Genomic DNA, 17909 nt, shown 5'->3' with positions numbered 1-17909 from the left:
AAAGACAAATAGATATTTTGATCAATGACTAGTCCTGCCCTCTTCTGCTGGTACTCACTTTGAACATGGTACTATTTCTGTGACAGAGCTTTTGATGCTTGGAATTCATTCCCTTGCTCTGGTGAAATGTGTTAATGTCCAGGAATCACTGCCAAGCCAAAATTTATGTCCTTAGACTGCTGAGACAGATGATCAAATTACTGAACACCTACTGTGAAAAAACTAAGCATTCCAGAAGAGAAACCTCCTTAGTGGTTCCTTTTGCAAGATTTGCCTCCTACATACATCCTTATGTGTCCTACATTGGCTTCACCTAGCCTCAGGAGCAGATCTTTGGATTAAACATAAATTAGTTTAATTTTATGGTTAAAACTAGGTTTCATCTAGACCAGACTGTACAAGTGAAACCACCCTAATATTTTCCTTCCCTAGCATGCACATGGGTTCTTTTAGCACGAAAACCAGGACAAAAAAGGGAGAGACATGGACCAGACCATGCACTCAGCTGAAAGTACTTTTAGTCCCTCATATTTTTAAACTTATTTTAATAGGTTTAATAAACGTATTTTAAAACTAAAAGAGGGTAGATTCAGACTAGACATAAGGAAGAAATTTTTTATGATGAGGGTGGTGAAACACTGGAATGGGTTGCCCAGAGAGGTGGTAGGTGCCCCATCTCTGGAAACATTGAAGGTCAGGTTGGATGGGGCTCTGAGCAACCTGATCTGTTTGAAGATGCCTCTGCTTATTGCAGGGGGGTTGGACTAGATGACCTTGAAATGTCCCTTCCAACCCAAACTATTCTATGATTCTATATAGCCTAGACATATGAAAGAGTAGAAATTAACTTTACTGTTAACCAGTAATCTACTTCCTATATTCTTTTTGCATCTGAAGAAATGGAAAAGGAGAGAAGGAAAATATGTACTCCTACACCATCATGCCATATAGGGACGTACTGCAGCAACTAATAATAATGGATATGGAGGAGATAACAGCTCCTTAACTTTTACCCTTTGCCAGTGAGTCTATGCCCACCATGCAGCTCTTCAGATAAAAGCAGTTGCTAAGAATGAAGCCCAGGATGCTAGCCAATTGCTGCTATGTAAATGATGAGCATTTTCTTACTACTTTCAGAGCAAAATATAATAATTTAAAATTACATTTTTTTAAATGTACAAAGCAGTAGAAAAATAGAATAAACTGTATCAGAGGATTTTCCATTTGCTTCTTCAGCGGAGCAACAGACATTAGCCACATGGAAGAAGGAAGCCACATGGGTTGTACCACTAAATAGAAACATAGCAGCAAAACTCTAAACATCATTTAGACACTGCACGTTTCCCAGTCTACTGATTTTGATGCTGACAGAGACAGACTTCCTTTGAAAGTGCAATGATCTGCATGCCTTTTGATCAATGTCTTGGGACAGTCTAATATTATTTCATTTTAGGGTAACAACTAGTCTTTGCATTTGGTTCTTTGTAGAATACTTGTGCATAGAACTGTCAAACAGATTAATGTATGGGATGCTAATGAAGTGTGACTGAGACTGCATACATGTACACGTCTGCATGTCAGAAGGTGTGTCTACAAATATCCATGGGAGGAAGATTTCATTTTTGTCCCTGGTCAACCAAGCCAATCTTCAAAGGTGCTGCAAGGATATATTTCTTCCTTCAGAGACACTAGTATTGATGCTGTGCCTTTCAGATTTGAAACTTGCAACTAACTGGTCATGCATGAATGTTACTTCCTGACTTATATGTGTGCGTATATAAATTATGTGTAAGCTAAAATGTAAGCCTAGCTGTGCAGAGCCATTCTTTATATCTGGTAGAGGAAGCACCTAGCCGTGATTAAAACATTCTAGGCAAAGATATTTTTCTACAGAAAGTGTTGCCAAAACACTTGCATGTGCATAGACAAATACACTTGTTAAATCATCGCTTTGCAGTTGCTATTTCATGTTTAAACTTCGGTCATAGGAATTACAGATGCAGAAAATATCATTTGACTTCAGCAGGTATAAAACAGAGTTTCAGTTATGGTTCTGCACCACTTTGTATCAGCTGATCTGGCTTTATTCTTAGCTCTGCCATGTGACAGTCACAATAACTAGCTTTTGTGACTCACTTATGAGACTTTTACTGCTAACCTTGGAAGAAAAATATGCAGTATCAGAGTTCACACAAAGAATGAAAATCTTATGGCTTTCTAGTACACTTAAAGAAGAGGATTTGAGCCACACAAACTAACGTGGTACAGAAATAGAAATGTCACCTTTTTCTAGTTTGTTTAAAGCACAGTGCTGATAATCTGATATTACAATATGAGCTGAACAATTTTTTGAGCAGGTAAGTTAATCAAAACATAAAAAACATGAACCAATTCTGACATTCATTTTTGCCAGAGGAAATGAAATTCATGCAGCTCAAACTTTGGTTATGTTGTTTTTACATTTTCCAGTGAAGATGCTTAAGTTTTGATACACTTATTTTCTTAACTGTTTTGGTTTAGTAAGCAAGTTAAAACCAGATGTTTTCAAAATTCTCATACAAAGTCTAGCCCCACATGTAAATGTATAGATATTTAAAAAAAAACTGTGAAGACACTTCTCAGCCAAAAATACTAGAAAACTGTTCAAATATCTTAAAAATTTAAATAATTAACATTAATAAGGAAGACAATTTTTGGTCATTTCGAAAGCAGTAACTGTTTACTTTTCAATATCTCCACCTCAGAAAAGTTATATGCGGATCATATGATCATAGAAATTGACTGAAAATGAATATGAATTCTTAGCAGTGGCAGGATTGCACAGACTTTCTTAGTTTAAGTAGTATGTAAAAAAGCAGTATTTGTTTTCTGCTTATTCTGGAATGAGCAGTATTTATTCAGGTTTTCTCTTCACAGGGAAAGGACTGGGCACCTCAGACACTTGAGATTTTGGTATATCAGGATGGCTGGATCTCAGCTTTCATGCATAAATTTACCAGGAGAATTACCACTATCATTCCAGAGTAAAATGATGGTGTCTACCCCTAGTCAAGTGAATGGAGCCCAGGAGAAACCCAGGAGAGAACTAGTGTATTGCTAACAAGAAACCAGGATTGTGTATAAGAGAAGAAGTCTTGTGGGAAATTCCTCTTATGTTTCCCTACTGCTTTGTCCAGAACTGTCAAAGTCTGGTCATTGACAGCAGAGATATCAAATTGCTAATAGCTGGCCTAGGACCGCTGTCCTAGTTCAGTTTGAAGAAGTAACCTGCAGCAGGTTTTCTAGCAACCACTCTTTCCTGTTAGCTGGAAAACCTGTCTCTTCTGAAGCAGCATTCAGACTCTTTTAATTAACTGTAGCTAATGCTTCAAGCTATGTGAAAGGAAGAGCGACACTTAACTTCAGATGAAGTTAAATATCAGATAGGGTTATTTTGCTGCATTGACAACAGTATCACAGGAGTTTAGAGTATGGAAAATGAAATTGTGATAACAAAATAATGACACCAGAATGAAGGAATAGGTCAGAAGAGATTTCAAAGTATTTAAAGGAATCCAACAATTGTACACCGTGAAAGAGACACTTGACAAAAGGTTTGTTTTGTTTTTTTTTTCCCCTGAAACTTTCTATTCTCACTGGAAATAAGGCTATAAAAAGATATCAAGGCACTAATCCAAGCAAAGCATACTTCTCCAAGAAAAATCTTATGATCCAAAATTATTATTGGTTCACATGTTTTTCAGTAAATGTATAACTAAGTAACAGAAACAAGGAGCAGAAAAAGATGATGGAATTTGAGTCTCCCTGAAAAGCAGAAGAGAGCTTAATGCTGTGAAAGACTAAGAGTAGGCATATCAGTTGTTTGCTCTTTGACTTTCTCTGGAGAAACCTTTGTTTTAAGAGAACAAAAATGGAGGAAATATATGGTAGTGATTTTTAAAAAGCAAAACTCTTGGGGAAATCGTAATTTAGACACAAGAAAAGCATCTTTTTTTCACCAAACAGAAAGCCATTTTAAAGAATGGGAATTTAGGATGACCTTCAACTGCAAAACATCAGTTAGATCTTTGCCTCAGCCAGGTAACTGTAAGCATAGTTATTCTCCTACTCATGCAGTTATTAACTGTGCTTTTGTACATTCTGTTCTGAACTGCTTTCTGTCATTAAGCTTTGACTCCTTCCTTTGAAGGTTTCACATTGAAACATTTAGGCAACATGTATTTAATATTCAACTGATTTTTCTGAACCCATTCCTACAGTATAATTTACAATTATTCTTTCCCTGTAATGATCTATAGACTTCCTCTCCATGATCTGTCTTTGCTATTCGCATGCTGGTCTGTATTTTTTCCACCAAGATCCAAGTAAAGGCAGCATAGAAAACTGAACCCACAGTCATTACTTGGTAAAATTAATAAGTATTTACCTCTTTACGTTTTGGTTCTCTTTTGAAAAAAGAAGAACGAGAACCTTATCAACTCTGTCAATTAAGTATTAACAAGCAAAAAAATGAAAGGGGGAAATTACAACTATTTGGATGAACAAAAACATTTCATCTATTCTCTCATAATAGTTATAGATCCATCTACAAGGTTATTGTTATGGCAATAGCTAGGACCACATGGTAGGGAGAAAACTGCCCAGAACATGACAATAGATTCACCTCTCCATGCAAGAAATTTTTCTTTGAGTGAGTTATTCTATTAAAGCCAGAACTAGGAAAAATTTCTAATGGTAGTTTTGCATCTATTTTATGTAGGAATCAAGAACGAGAAATTGAACAGCTCTCCAGCTACTTTTTCTGCCCTATATCTTGTGCCTTTTACCTTATCTACCTCTGTGTGGGCCTAATAGGGTTTTAGTAATGCCAGCAACATTGACAAGCAGAAAGGAACGTGAGAAGTGTGTCAAGAGGAAATGACAATAATACAACTTTGTGACTACAGACTCTCTGCCTTGTCCAAGCAACAATGACTTTTCACCCAAGAAGGTTAAATTTTCAATTGCAATGATTACAAATCATAATTCTTTCATTATGAACAGTTGTTCTCTGTGTCATTTATATATCTTGTATAAGATGTGCAAATGGAATGTGTCAGGAAGCATATCTATTACGGAATACTGCCAATATTCTCAGTCCAGGTTACAGCCTCTTAGCAAGGTGTTTTTTCTTTGTAGATGTGCAAACAGACAAAGTTTTCCTAGAAAGTATGCTTGGACCAAACACTTTGCAACATCACAGATAGGTTGCAATGACCTTCTTTGCTGTTTGGCAGGGATGATAAAAAGACATTAGAATGCTTGAATTCTTGCTGAACTTCTGTTTGTTAAGTAAGGAGCTCAAGATTAAGTCATAATCTCATTTTCATAGTTATTTAAAGTAAATGTTCTTGCAATTTTGATAAATTGCTGCTTAGCTAGTAAAAATAAACTTTAACTTATTAGAATATTTGATTAAGAAATGCTTGTAAAACACATATGAAAAGCTATGTAGATAAATCTGAACTAAATCAGCCAGTATTCAAGCAGGTGTAAGACCTTTTCCCAGAGTTACATTAGCTGTAGTCTTTCTATACTAATTTTAGTTCAGTAGGCAGAATTGAATCTATAAAAAATAAGCAGCATTGAACAGATTTTACCAAATGAATGTATGAAGAAGCAGTAGACTTCTGTGAATAACTTTAAATAAATATAAAAAAGAGCCGTCATCACAGAATTTGGCAATTAGTTTTGACCATTCTATTTCAATGACGATAGGAGGTTTGCTTTGATTTTATTATATTGCCAAAAATCACATATTAGATCTAGTAGTTGCAAAACAGCTTAGTCCCAGTAATGATTTGACTTCTGATAAAAATTTTGAACAGGGTCAGTGGACTTTAAGAAGCTCAACACTAGCATGATAGGATGGGACTTTCTTTAAGCAATATTCTATTACACTGAATATTTTACAGTTACATTTATTTAGAAAATAAATGATAGTTCTGGCTTTTCCCTTAAGCAAAGAAATCTAGTGGTAAGTAAAATCTCAGGTGAAAAAACCTACAGATCTTCCCTTGGTGAGTCTTTGCACTATGCTCTCAGGAATGATGCACATTTACTTTGCATGCTTTGCTATCTGACAGTTCCAGAGGTCTTGAAAAAACAGCACAGTAGAGAAACCTGTTTCTGTAAGGTAAGTATGGCATTACCTGTCTTAGCATTGCTTTTACAGGTAACTCTCCCGCAAGGTAATTTATACATTCCTCTACCCTCCAAGGTATTCATTTTAGCCAGTTTTCACACATGTCCATGACAATGAGCTTTGGAAAATAGCAATTTACTGCTTCAGTCCTCCTCAAAGAGAAGTCTGTAGCTAGAGTCAGTGTCTCTGAGAGATCAGCTAAAGGGAAGAACGTATGAAGGCAGCAACCTTCCCCTCTGGGGAAGCAAGATGACACCATCAGAATGGCAGAAGGCTCTTTGGAAGGCAAGATTAGTTTGTCCAGTCTGTTTAGTCTGATAGGTTAACAGTTGAGCTGATATCTTTAAAATATCTGTTTATTAACCTTGAAGGGAAAAGAATGATGCATGATAATATAACTGCACCTGAAGCTATTGTCAAAGAGAAATGGAAAACTAAAAAACTTAACCTACTAAAACAGGTATTTGCATATTGGTGGCAGCTGTTTCAGGTAATGGTCATTAAGAAAAATATTAAAAACCTTAGGAACAGATGAATTGTAGACACCGTGTGTTTTACTGTTTGCTAATCTGGAAAACTTAATCCACAAAGAAGTAATTTATGTGACTGCAGAGCTGAGCTAGCCAATGCACTCCCAGACCTATACAGTCCTGGTTTATACAACTGCATAGCTGAAATATTCCATATTCAGAGGCAAAGAATTTCTTCTGAAAACCCACTTACATATGCAAAATGGTCTTTTGAGCTATTTCTTATGTTTGAGGTCTGACCTGGTTGATATTTACAGTTCTTGATATTGTACTGTTTGTTTTATTTAAAAAACAGGAGTTCCAGATGCCACAAGTTAGAATTCACTTTGAAGTGTAGAACTGAAGGTGAAGCGTCTCTTAGAGACATTTCTCTCCATAAGATAGTAAAAAAATACAAAACTTAATTCAAAGTTAGTTGTTGTTTGGTATGTACAATACTAAACAGACCCACTATTTATCAGTCCTCACAATGCCATCTCCCTACTATCCTTGCCTCCTCCTCTGTCCTCGAGTGGGTGCCATGCACTGTTTTCATTACAGATTTTCAGAGCTGGGATTCTGCTATAAAGACAGATAAAGAATTTTTTTTTTTAATGTTGCTTACACATTTCTGCATGAGGCCTTATATATAGGTTAAAAGGTTGTATAATTGATTGCAGGCTGTGAATGTTCATTGACTTTTCTTAGTCAATTCCACAGCTGATGTTGTTTTAGAAGTCTTGGTGCCTAACACTCTTGAAGTGAACTTCTGAAACAATTTTCAATATCTATTCTCAAGTTAGTGATTTTGACATAATTTTAAATTATGCAACAGAGCTACAATACTCATATTACTATTAATGAAAACCGAATTTTCTGAGTGCTCCTTTAATGACCTTATTGTGGATGTAATAATAAAAGTCTTTGCAAGATGAAAGACTCTCAGACTGTAGAAATTAAGAAAAGTACATATAGAATTAATAAGCCATAAGGTGACATGACCACATACATAAATTTTTATTTCAAAGAGGTTTTTGCTAGTAGGCCGGTCATAATAAAAATTTATCATTCACAAGTGTAAGCTTTCTGAGTCCTATCTGCATAGTAACTGTTTTCTTGATGCTGCACTAGCTTTGCCTGCAGCTGAATTTATTTGCTTTTAGAGGAACTTGACACTGTATTTTGAAAGTACGAATGAGAAAAGAATAGGTAACCTTCACTTTCTTTGGTGGTTTGTTTCTGGAAGTTGTATGGATCATACATTTTTTTTCCAGGATCCTTAAACAGCTTTTAGCTAACCTGTGATCAGTGATCAAAGCAAAAGATTTTAATCAGAAAATGGGATCCTACAGAAAAAGACAAGTCCCACTATTCGGAATTATTTATACTAGTACAAATGATCCTAATGTTACTTCTGAAAATCTCTATGGTTGCAGTGGCTACGAATTGGATCATTTCTTCCAAAGGCAGTGTTCTTTCTCATCAAACATTAAAGGTTATATTATAATCCAGGTTATAATGTATCTTATATATCCAGTTTATAATTTATCTTTATAAAATGACAGAAGAAATAATAATTTTACTTTAATTCTATGATTTTAGTCTCTATTAAAATTAAATCAATGGTCTTTTCAATTAAAAATAATTTCTTTTGTTACTGGACTAAATTCTGCACATTCTAAATTCTTTATGTGATTTTTTTTGTAGCTCCAGGGTTACCCCAAAGTAACCAAACTCATGATCTGACTCTTGTAAGTTATTGTGTAGCTCTCAGGACTAGAGAAAGTATTTTTCAAACTAATTTTTAGGAAAAGCAGACTGTTATTAGGAAATAATACTCTTACCTAGGAGGAGAAAAGTGTAAATATTGTTGGTAAGAGACAGTGATTTTTATTGCTGCAAAAAATGCATACGTCTTATTGTAAACAGCACTCCCTTTTCCATAATTATCACTGAGAAAGATGAAGTCTTCCCTAGGTAGATTTGCTAAATGATAGAGGATTCTGGAAAGTAATAAAGGGCATTCTTGACATACTTGATGTGTGGTTAACCCTATTAGCTCTCAAGGAGAGCTAGTTCAACCTCCAACTCTAAAGCATCCATTTAGCTTTCTGCTCTTCTGAACCTGAATAATCAACATTACAAGCTGGAGGATATGGGTTTAGATTTGCTTAGATACCTGCAAATGAAAGGTTGCTCTCTAACTCGCACTGGGTATCAATCCTCCCCATCCCCCCGCCCTGCCATCACCCCACTTCCATGGCCCTATCTAGTCCTAGAGTGACTTAATATTCACATATAGTATATATTTTATTATCATTCATTTAAGATTGAGCACATATAAAAATGCTTCGTATTTCCATAACATCAATCCCTCACTCATGGTTCCTGTGTATGTGAAATCAGATAGTTTGGAGTAGAAACTTGCTATTGCTGAATGACAATGCAAAAAGTAGTAGGAGGCAACACTTTGTCCAATTCTGTCTTTGTAATCCAGTTTGGCTCAAAATATCATTAACTTCATAAAGAACCTCTGTTTTGCATGCTTATTCTTAAAAAATACTGATCAGATTAAGTATCAAATTCCAGAAAAACAATATTATGAAAAATAAATTTTGCACAAAGACAATGGAAACAAATCCCTATAAGCCTTTAGGAAAATATTTGGAACATGACACTGAAGCCTTTTAATGGAAAAAAAAAATAAAAGGAACCTACCATTCTACACATTAAAACATAAACTTCTCTTTTTCAAGAATAATGAGAGTTATACATTCCCACAAGAGGAGAGAAGCATGTGTATCACACCTAGAAACAAATGAAAACAACCCAGAGATTAAAAAGAGAAGACCAGACTACTTCTTAAGAAAACAACTTTTAAGGAAAAGTTGATCCAACACAACCCTCCTACCCTTGAGTGAGACTTCCACAGAGGTGAAGCCCAAACAACTCCATTGCCCCACCCCATTTCAATCCTGCAGGGTTCTTTATAAAAGGACTCCTCACAGTTTAGGGTTTGGGGTTTTTTTCCCCATCTTTTACTGCATAGATAATCATCCTGTTAAAACACTGACTTAGCAGAATAGGGGAAAGCTCTGCTTGTATTTTAAGGTGTCTGTATCTTTGAAGATGTTTGTCTTTTACCACTATTTTCTTAAAAACACATAGGAAAGAATCTTCAATTATTTTTTCTTGTATTTTATTTTGAATTCATTCTTCTCCCTCCAAACAGTGTTACAAGAAATCTAGCATCATGGAACAGCTGGACATTTCATTTAACTTACACATGTGACTTTAAGTGAAATCCCTAATTCTTGATCAATTACCTAAGCTTTCTGCATAGTGTCTGGCGAAGGGTGGACAGCTAGGAAAGAGATATAGAATCATAGAATCATAGAATCATTAAGGTTGGAAAAGACCTCTGAGATCATCAAGTCCAACTGTTGATCATCAAGTCCAAATGTTATGAAATCCTGAGGGAGTAGAAAACTGCTTAAAGCTATCCACCAGTTAGTGATATGTCCAAAATTGCATTTCATCCCTTACTTTGTGGGATCACAGCTTCTGTTGAGCACAGGTGCCTCCATCACTGGATTGCTACCACCCTTTTATAGGCAGAGTGATTTTCCCCACTGTAAGTGGAAGATTCTGTTTTCTGGAGAAAAAGCTCATCTGTCATCTTGATTTTAGGCAACTAGTTTTACAGAAATAAGTTTTAATTAGCCTGAAGTTCTTTTACAAAAGAAATAAACTAACATGATACTGGTCTCCCTTTCTAAATGACTCAGGGCAAAAGTTTTCCGCTGATGGCTTTGCCATGGGGCTTTCCATCTATGGCAGCTTCTTATTTCTGTGATAATCATAGTCAATAACTGATAATTCTCTGAGCTAATTCTTCAGCTCTCCTTGCTTTTGTGGTTCCCTGTCACACTTTCTCTGTTCTTTTGACATGCTAGAAGAGAAATGGAGGCTGCAAAATTTTGTAAAAGCGTATTCCCAGTCTACTGGCTGAAGTGATTTGTTGTACTTCCAGATTGTAATGGCTTTCAACTGACAAAACAAATATATCTTTCCAGAGGAGAACACTAGAAAAGATGTAGTATGACATGAAAACTTATCAACTTCAGGTACCTGCTAGGCTGCGATTTCTCTCAATAAGGCTATAAGGTGCCTTAATTATGTTTGTGTGGTTTATATACACACACATGCAGACTGAGTACAATCAAACAGGACACCATAGAGGGAATTGAAAGCAGTGGCAATTATTCTGTGAATGGGAAGCTAATGTAGACTAGTTGTTTCATAATTTATGCATCTGAAATAGATATAATTTACTAGGAGGATACCTTGCCTTATCTCTATATTTGTATGATTTCAGTTATGAAACATAGGGGACACTAAAAGGAAAAAGTTTCTATTTCATCCATTGAGTGTATTTTGATATCATAGTGAAATTAAAAATTCCCTCTGGAAATGACTGGAATTTTTTTTCTCAAAACATTTCATCCAATGTATGTCAATATACAAAATTCAGCCTGATATTCTAACACATTCAAAATAAGCTGATCAGATTCAGTACTATTCATACCTATTCACATCCAATCCAGTCATGAGTTAGACTGTGGCAATTACAACACAAGGGTGGCAGGACCAACCGGTAGTGAACCTGATGGGGAAAAAAAAATCTGCATTGTTTTTGAGGTCTAACTTTGTATTAACAGATGAATGCTTTAGTGGTTAGACAAAGTCTAACAGAATTTAAAGCTGAATAAAGCCTCTGATGTTTACTACTGTATTTAAAGAGTAACGTCATTGCTTACCAAATATTGATAGGTCAAATCTTTAAACCTGAAATAAGGATGACAAAACTGGTCTCAAACCAAAAGCTGAATAAGAAATTGAGGCCAGAAAGGATTCCCTTCTTCCCTTTTTATTATTTTATATGATTTCTATTTTGTGAATGTTCCACATACTCAAACAAGTATCATCCTGTTCATTTAAAAGCTTTAAATGAACTTTAAAAAAAAAATAAAGCTTTCTGAACTGTTTTGTATTTATAAAGACTTCATCATTGATTATGAACTGATTTATTGGAAAGAAATTGTGCAGGTAATAATAAGAAGATAAAGTTCACAGTATTCCTTCTACTGATCTATTTCAAAGATGCATATCCTGGTGAAAGATGAAAAAGTGAGATAGCAATGTGAAATCAATGGAAATTATGCATTCAATTACTCTTTAAGTGTTCAAGCCTAAACATTACTTGGAGATTTAGTCAGAATAATTAGTATTCATTGAATGTCTGGAGTTTTGGCACAATTGCTGATGACAATTACCAGAAATTATCTCTATAGTGAATATTTGTTGTAAATGAGGACTGGTTTACTAAATTTTCTATGGTTTCCACAGAATAACTGTAGATTTTTTGTTGTTGTTTATTATTATTGTTATTATTATTATTATTATTATTATTATTATTATTATTATTAGTAGTAGTAGTAGTAGTAGTAGTAGTAGTAGTAGTAGTAGTAGTAGCAGTATGAGCCTGTTGGAACAGGTCCAGAGGAGGGCCACAAAAATGATCAGAGGGATGGAACACCTCTCCCATGAGGACAGGCTGAGAGAGTTGGGGTTGTTCAGCCTGGACAAGAGAAGGCTGCGGGGTGACCTTATTGCGGCCTTTCAGTACTTAAAGGGGGCTTATAAGAAAGATGGAGACAAACTTTTTAGCAGGGCCTGTTGCAATAGGACAAGGGGTAATGGTTTTAAACTAAAAGAGGGTAGATTCAGACTAGACATAAGGAAGAAATTTTTTATGATGAGGGTGGTGAAACACTGGAATGGGTTGCCCAGAGAGGTGGTAGGTGCCCCATCTCTGGAAACATTGAAGGTCAGGTTGGATGGGGCTCTGAGCAACCTGATCTGTTTGAAGATGCCTCTGCTTATTGCAGGGGGGTTGGACTAGATGACCTTGAAATGTCCCTTCCAACCCAAACTATTCTATGATTCTATGATTAATATAGGCCTGTGCAATTTTGTGAAATATTAGAGTACTTCAATAAAAAAAAAAAAATTTGTTCAGTATTTTTAAGGTTAAGAATGAACACAAAAATGGGAAGAAAAATTTCATAGGTGAAAACCAATGGATCCAAACTATTAAGATTCTTATTGGTTTTTTTCTTATTTTCTATATTTTTATCAAAATCTTAGATGAATATGGAATTTTGTTTGTGAAAACCTTCACTTCATTAGCAAAGCCATTGGGATTAAGAAGAAGAAACACAGATAAGCTTAAACACAGGTTTTCATGATGTTAAAAATATTAATTGCATGTTGTTAATCTTAACACTTTTGAAATCAGTGCAAAATGTGACCTACTTTAAGTAAGCAAAAACTCTACAAAGTGGGTTTTATTCCAAAAGTCAGATGCACAAGAGTGCTCTTATTGATTTAGCATTGGAATAGTATTCATTATTTTAGTCTAATACTAAAACTGGAGGTAAGTAGTAGGGATACAGCAGTAAATAGAGTAGAACAGAGAACAAACTTATCTGTCTGATATTCCCACATAGGCAATAAAAAGAAAATGTTCTCTACGGTCCTCACTAAAATCTGTAATCTACACTGGTCTGCATTCAATCTAGCCACCAAAGATAAATAGGAACAGAGGCCTGAGAAAGTTTGCATTCTGGATTCTTATAATACTTTAAAGCATAAAGAGATGGCTGAATGCAGTGGTATAATTTTTGCCTCTATGCAGAAAATGTATAGTGTTTTCATTTTTTTCCCACATTTTAAGCATGCTGAGGAACTTGCCAGGCATCAGTCTCCTCAGATAGAACCTAAAAATATGGTTAAAACCTTCTAATATTTTTAGTAAATTCTAATAGTCAATTCTAATAATACATATTTTTATTAATGCATTTAATATAAACTTTATTAAAAGGCCTGTTTGACAGTGAAAACACTAGGGTGCCTGAAAATAATTTGCCACCTTTCTGTACTATACTTACATTTGAATGCCATACAGGTGAAAAATTCCTGTGCTGTGCACTTTTTACTTTCTTCTCCTTTTAGAGATAGCATCTCAGTCTAGTTTGGCTGTAAAATGTACTGATTGTGTAAGACTACATTTGTGGTGACATCATGGATGCTTCAGCGGTTGCAAATGGTAGCATTTCAGGAATTTCAAAAAACCACAGGAACCTGTGAACAAATAGTTTGTCTTGACAGCTTGCTGCAGTCACCAAACCAGGGAGGGGTACCAGAGCCGGGGGGATCACCTCAGAAGCTCATCAACTCTACCCCAGTGGCCCAAGGCAGGATCATCTATACCTGTGTTACTCCTTTGTGACATTTGTTTAATTTTTTTCTTAAAGAAGATGGTCTCCTCTCTCGTAGAGGAGATGCCAGCATCTCTCCAGACAACTCATTCGTTTTGCTACTCTCATGGTTAGAAAATATTTCCTACTAGTCAATCTAAATCTCCCTTTCTACCTTTCTATCTGCCACAGGCATGAGGAATAAATTATTCTTCTTTGCAGCAACTATGGAATACATTTGAAGATTCAAAAAGCATTATGTCCCAGTCCTTTTCTTTTATAAACTAAGCAGTTGTGTTCTCTCAGCTCTTTCCTTGCAAGACCATTTTTCCTTGATCTCTGATCATTCATGCTGCCATTTTGTGGATTCTTTCCATTTAAGCATGTTTTTCTTGACATGGCTAAGTAAGCCTAGCACTCCAGTGCTAAGCTGAATGCATAATGAATTTCTTTTGTTGAAGGTTACATTCCTGTTTATCATAGTAAGGTGTTTGCCTCTTAAGCAATGCCATGAAACAGTTGACTCAGATTCAGGCTGTGAACCACTAAATCCTCTTCTGCAGATCTGACATCCAGCTAGTTATTTCTCAGCTTGTTCTTGTGCAAATGATTATTCATGCCAAGTGCAATGCCTTGTTTTCCTCTGTTTGATTGAATTAACAATTACCAGTTTTCTAGTTACTAAGGGAAATAAAGAACCACAGTTTGTGCTTATAATGAACAAATATCAGCCACTAAATCTTGATCTTGTAAGACCAGCACTGAGTTTCCACGGTTGGGCTCCCTTGCCATGCTCCTACAGGAGCTGAACCTTGCCCAGTACTCTCCATTGGTAGGACATGCTTTATACAGTATCAGAAACAACACATAACTTGCACCCCTTATTTCTGGAAGTCTGTACTGCCTAGAAAATGTTTCTTGCTTTGTGTTCTTCAGAGGTTTCAATTAAAACTCATGTTTTTCTCCTCCTGCCTCAATGCCTTTCCTGTGGCTAAACAATACCAAAGGCCAAGGGTGGAAACATATGAATTGATGTAATAGCCGTACCTTGCTATGGTAGATTATTCCCCCTTTTCTGCCATTTCATGTCCAATCTGACATTTTATCTGATTTATCCAGTCTGAGGGTCTCCCTCACCCTAATTAGTGAGATCAGACAATTTTGTGGAAGGCTGAGTGTATTTGAGCACTATTTTGTGTACTGTTACCATGATGGTTTTAATTTATAATGAAACAAAAGCTAACTGAAGAATATTTATTCTTTCTATATCCCCACTGTTTTTTCTTCCCTTTATGCATGAATAGGAGTGGCTGTGTGGATGGATGGGAAGGGATCTAACAGATGAGAACACATTCTGACTGCATTTAAACAGTGAAACATACAGCAAAGTGCAAATGCTCATGTTCCCCAGGTTTAAGAGAACCAATGCTCAAGCCTCTGGATCTTTACATTATTGACAATTTTATTTTGATAGTGATTGTTTTTAGAGGGAAGATGGCCATTGTGACAAGCACCTTTTAAAAATTGGTTTATCCAACCTTCATATTTCAAACTGGATAAACTTTACTTAGTACTTAAACTAAACAACAGTCAAAGTTACTTTAATCTTAAATATATATATATATCTATATGCACTTATACATATATTTCTGCATTATCTTTCATTTACACTCACTTCAGAACTTCCTAGCTGAAGCAGGAACAAACTAAGCCAAATCATTGCCAGAATGGCTATTCTTGTATCTATTTAAAAATGAAAAGAGTAGAAACTCTGTCTTAGCAAATACTAGAATTATTTTTTAAAATATGCAAATAGTCCCTATGCTAAAGTAATAGCCATGTTAGAAGTCCTAGCTTAACTCTTAACGAAGAGATGTCAAAAATCGTGTAAATTATGTTACTTCTGGCAGCATTAATATGAATGCACTGGTTCTGCCAACTGCCTTGCCTAAGCTCACAACAACGCCCATGTGGAAAGCAAAGAAATATCAGCAGTTTTAATCATACATGTTTACATGCTACAGCTAAACACTGAATTGTAAATACATGATGAAAGTGATCCAACGTGGAAATGAAAAGTTAGATTAATGTTGTTAAAGCTATGCATCTCCCTCCCTTGTAGGTTTGAAGACTGTAAGCTTCTCTGATATTCAGATACAGAACAAAGTAGAAGACAACCAACGAATGAAGAGAAATTACTGCCAAAGGAGACCACTAAATTCTTCAGGCTTAAAATGAAGCTCAAGGAAGAACCTGCACACAAACGCTGCAAGTGTACATGATTACAGTGCTAGGGTCAGCCATGGACTGCTCCCTGTAGTCAGGATAAGGTGGCTCTGTTTTAGAGGGGGACAGTTAAGCTAGAAGATATACAATTTATATAAGATTTCATATGAGGTATAGATAATTTATATCATCCTAATGAACCCACAAGGGGTTACTGATATTGATACAGTTTAGTATGAGGAAGACAAATCAACAGCTTTTAAGAGAGTGCAAAACACTTTTGAGTACTTACCCAGACTGAAATTATTGATTGTTTTATCAGGCTAGGTGCTTGTATGCAAAGGGCAGCGTCAAGGAAAGAAACAACAGAAACAAAAAGGGAGAGATCAACACAGGTCTTAAGCTGAGCCATACTCAGGCAGACTAGGCGTAGCAGCTACTGCTATGGCTTCACATACAATGGCCTTATATGCCTTTGTGAGTGCAAGCGTGCGTGTTTAGGGACAATATATTTCATGTGTTATTTTTACTTGTTGCAAAGGATATTTGATCTTGATTCTGTAATGGCTACTGCAATTTCTCCAATTATTGTAACTGGGAACTGTATCAGAGTTTCACTTGTTTACAAATAGCTACCATCTTGCTTTAGAAAACTGAAGGCCTTGTGATATGCAAATTTCTGGAAAGGTATGTGGTATCACTTCTAAATGACCATATTATAAAACCTTTTATGATTGTCAGTAGTGTTGTTATAAATCTATTTTGCATAATAATTAAATAGTATCACTCCAACCCTGAGAAGTTATAGACCTTTTGTCATCATTAGACAAAATCAGTATGAGTGTAAACACAGCCTAGTTTCCTCCATGTTTTTGTATTTGTATGCAGCAATTGTCAGCATGTCGGCAGTGGACGGTGATAAAGTGCATTTTTCTGCTTGGGTGGTTAGCCCTTTCATTTTTACAAGTGACAAAATAAAAATCTGTTGAAGAGTGAACATGCTGCTTTCACTGTGTCATCTCAGCCCTGCGGGTCATTTTATTATAAAAATGTAAAAATCCAGTCAATTTTATTTAATCAGCTGAAAAGGAAAAGTGTTTCCAGGTCATTAATCAAGTGCTCCTTCTCTGTGGGACTTGTCTCTTCAGAAACTGCCATCTGAATCATTAATAAAGCTGAAAAGATTTTGTGCCAGCAGGTTTTTGAGAAACCTAGATGTTATCAATATAACTGGAGTAAAGTAATTTGAGGTCAACAAATAAAGCTTTATATATTCATTGCTTCAAAAGCTGCATCTTGCCTATTAAAAATGATTAATTATTTATTTTAAAGGCATTTAATTGTTGGAAAACATACAACTGTTTAGAAGGTATTTGATTATATATTCCATAATTATATGTTTTCTTTAATGTTACCTAACCATATATTTACAGTAAACTTTTATGTGAATTGATCAAAACATAATGAGACAGTAAGAAGAGATAATTACTACTGTATCTATAATAATAATGATAGTAATTAAACCACAGAGAACTACATTCAAATAACGTCAAGCTTGAGACTTAAACCCCTATTAACAAAGACACTGAAGGCACTTACTGCATTTTTAACACATTCAGCTCCACGCATGCCTTGATGCTGCAGTTTGTGCTACCTGTGGCCAAACCT

The 17909-nt window shown here is 35.5% G+C and overlaps 1 long non-coding RNA gene across 1 annotated transcript in view; it reads left to right on the top strand.

Moving 5' to 3' along the window:
• Positions 1 to 17191, top strand: part of LOC148055568 (uncharacterized) — a 133452-nt gene extending 116261 nt beyond the window's left edge. The window contains exon 10 of the long non-coding RNA XR_015705244.1: positions 16138 to 17191. This is a non-coding gene — a long non-coding RNA (uncharacterized LOC148055568). The remainder of the gene's footprint in view (positions 1 to 16137) is intronic.
• The last annotated feature ends 718 nt before the right edge of the window (positions 17192 to 17909 follow it).

The sequence above is a fragment of the Nipponia nippon genome, unplaced genomic scaffold (assembly GCF_047370975.1).
Source record: "Nipponia nippon isolate SJK-2023a ecotype South Korea unplaced genomic scaffold, ASM4737097v1 scaffold_20, whole genome shotgun sequence".
NCBI classification, from domain to species: domain Eukaryota; kingdom Metazoa; phylum Chordata; class Aves; order Pelecaniformes; family Threskiornithidae; genus Nipponia; species Nipponia nippon.
Note: the sequence above shows the minus strand (reverse complement) of the source record. Positions and strands in the feature narration are given on the sequence as shown.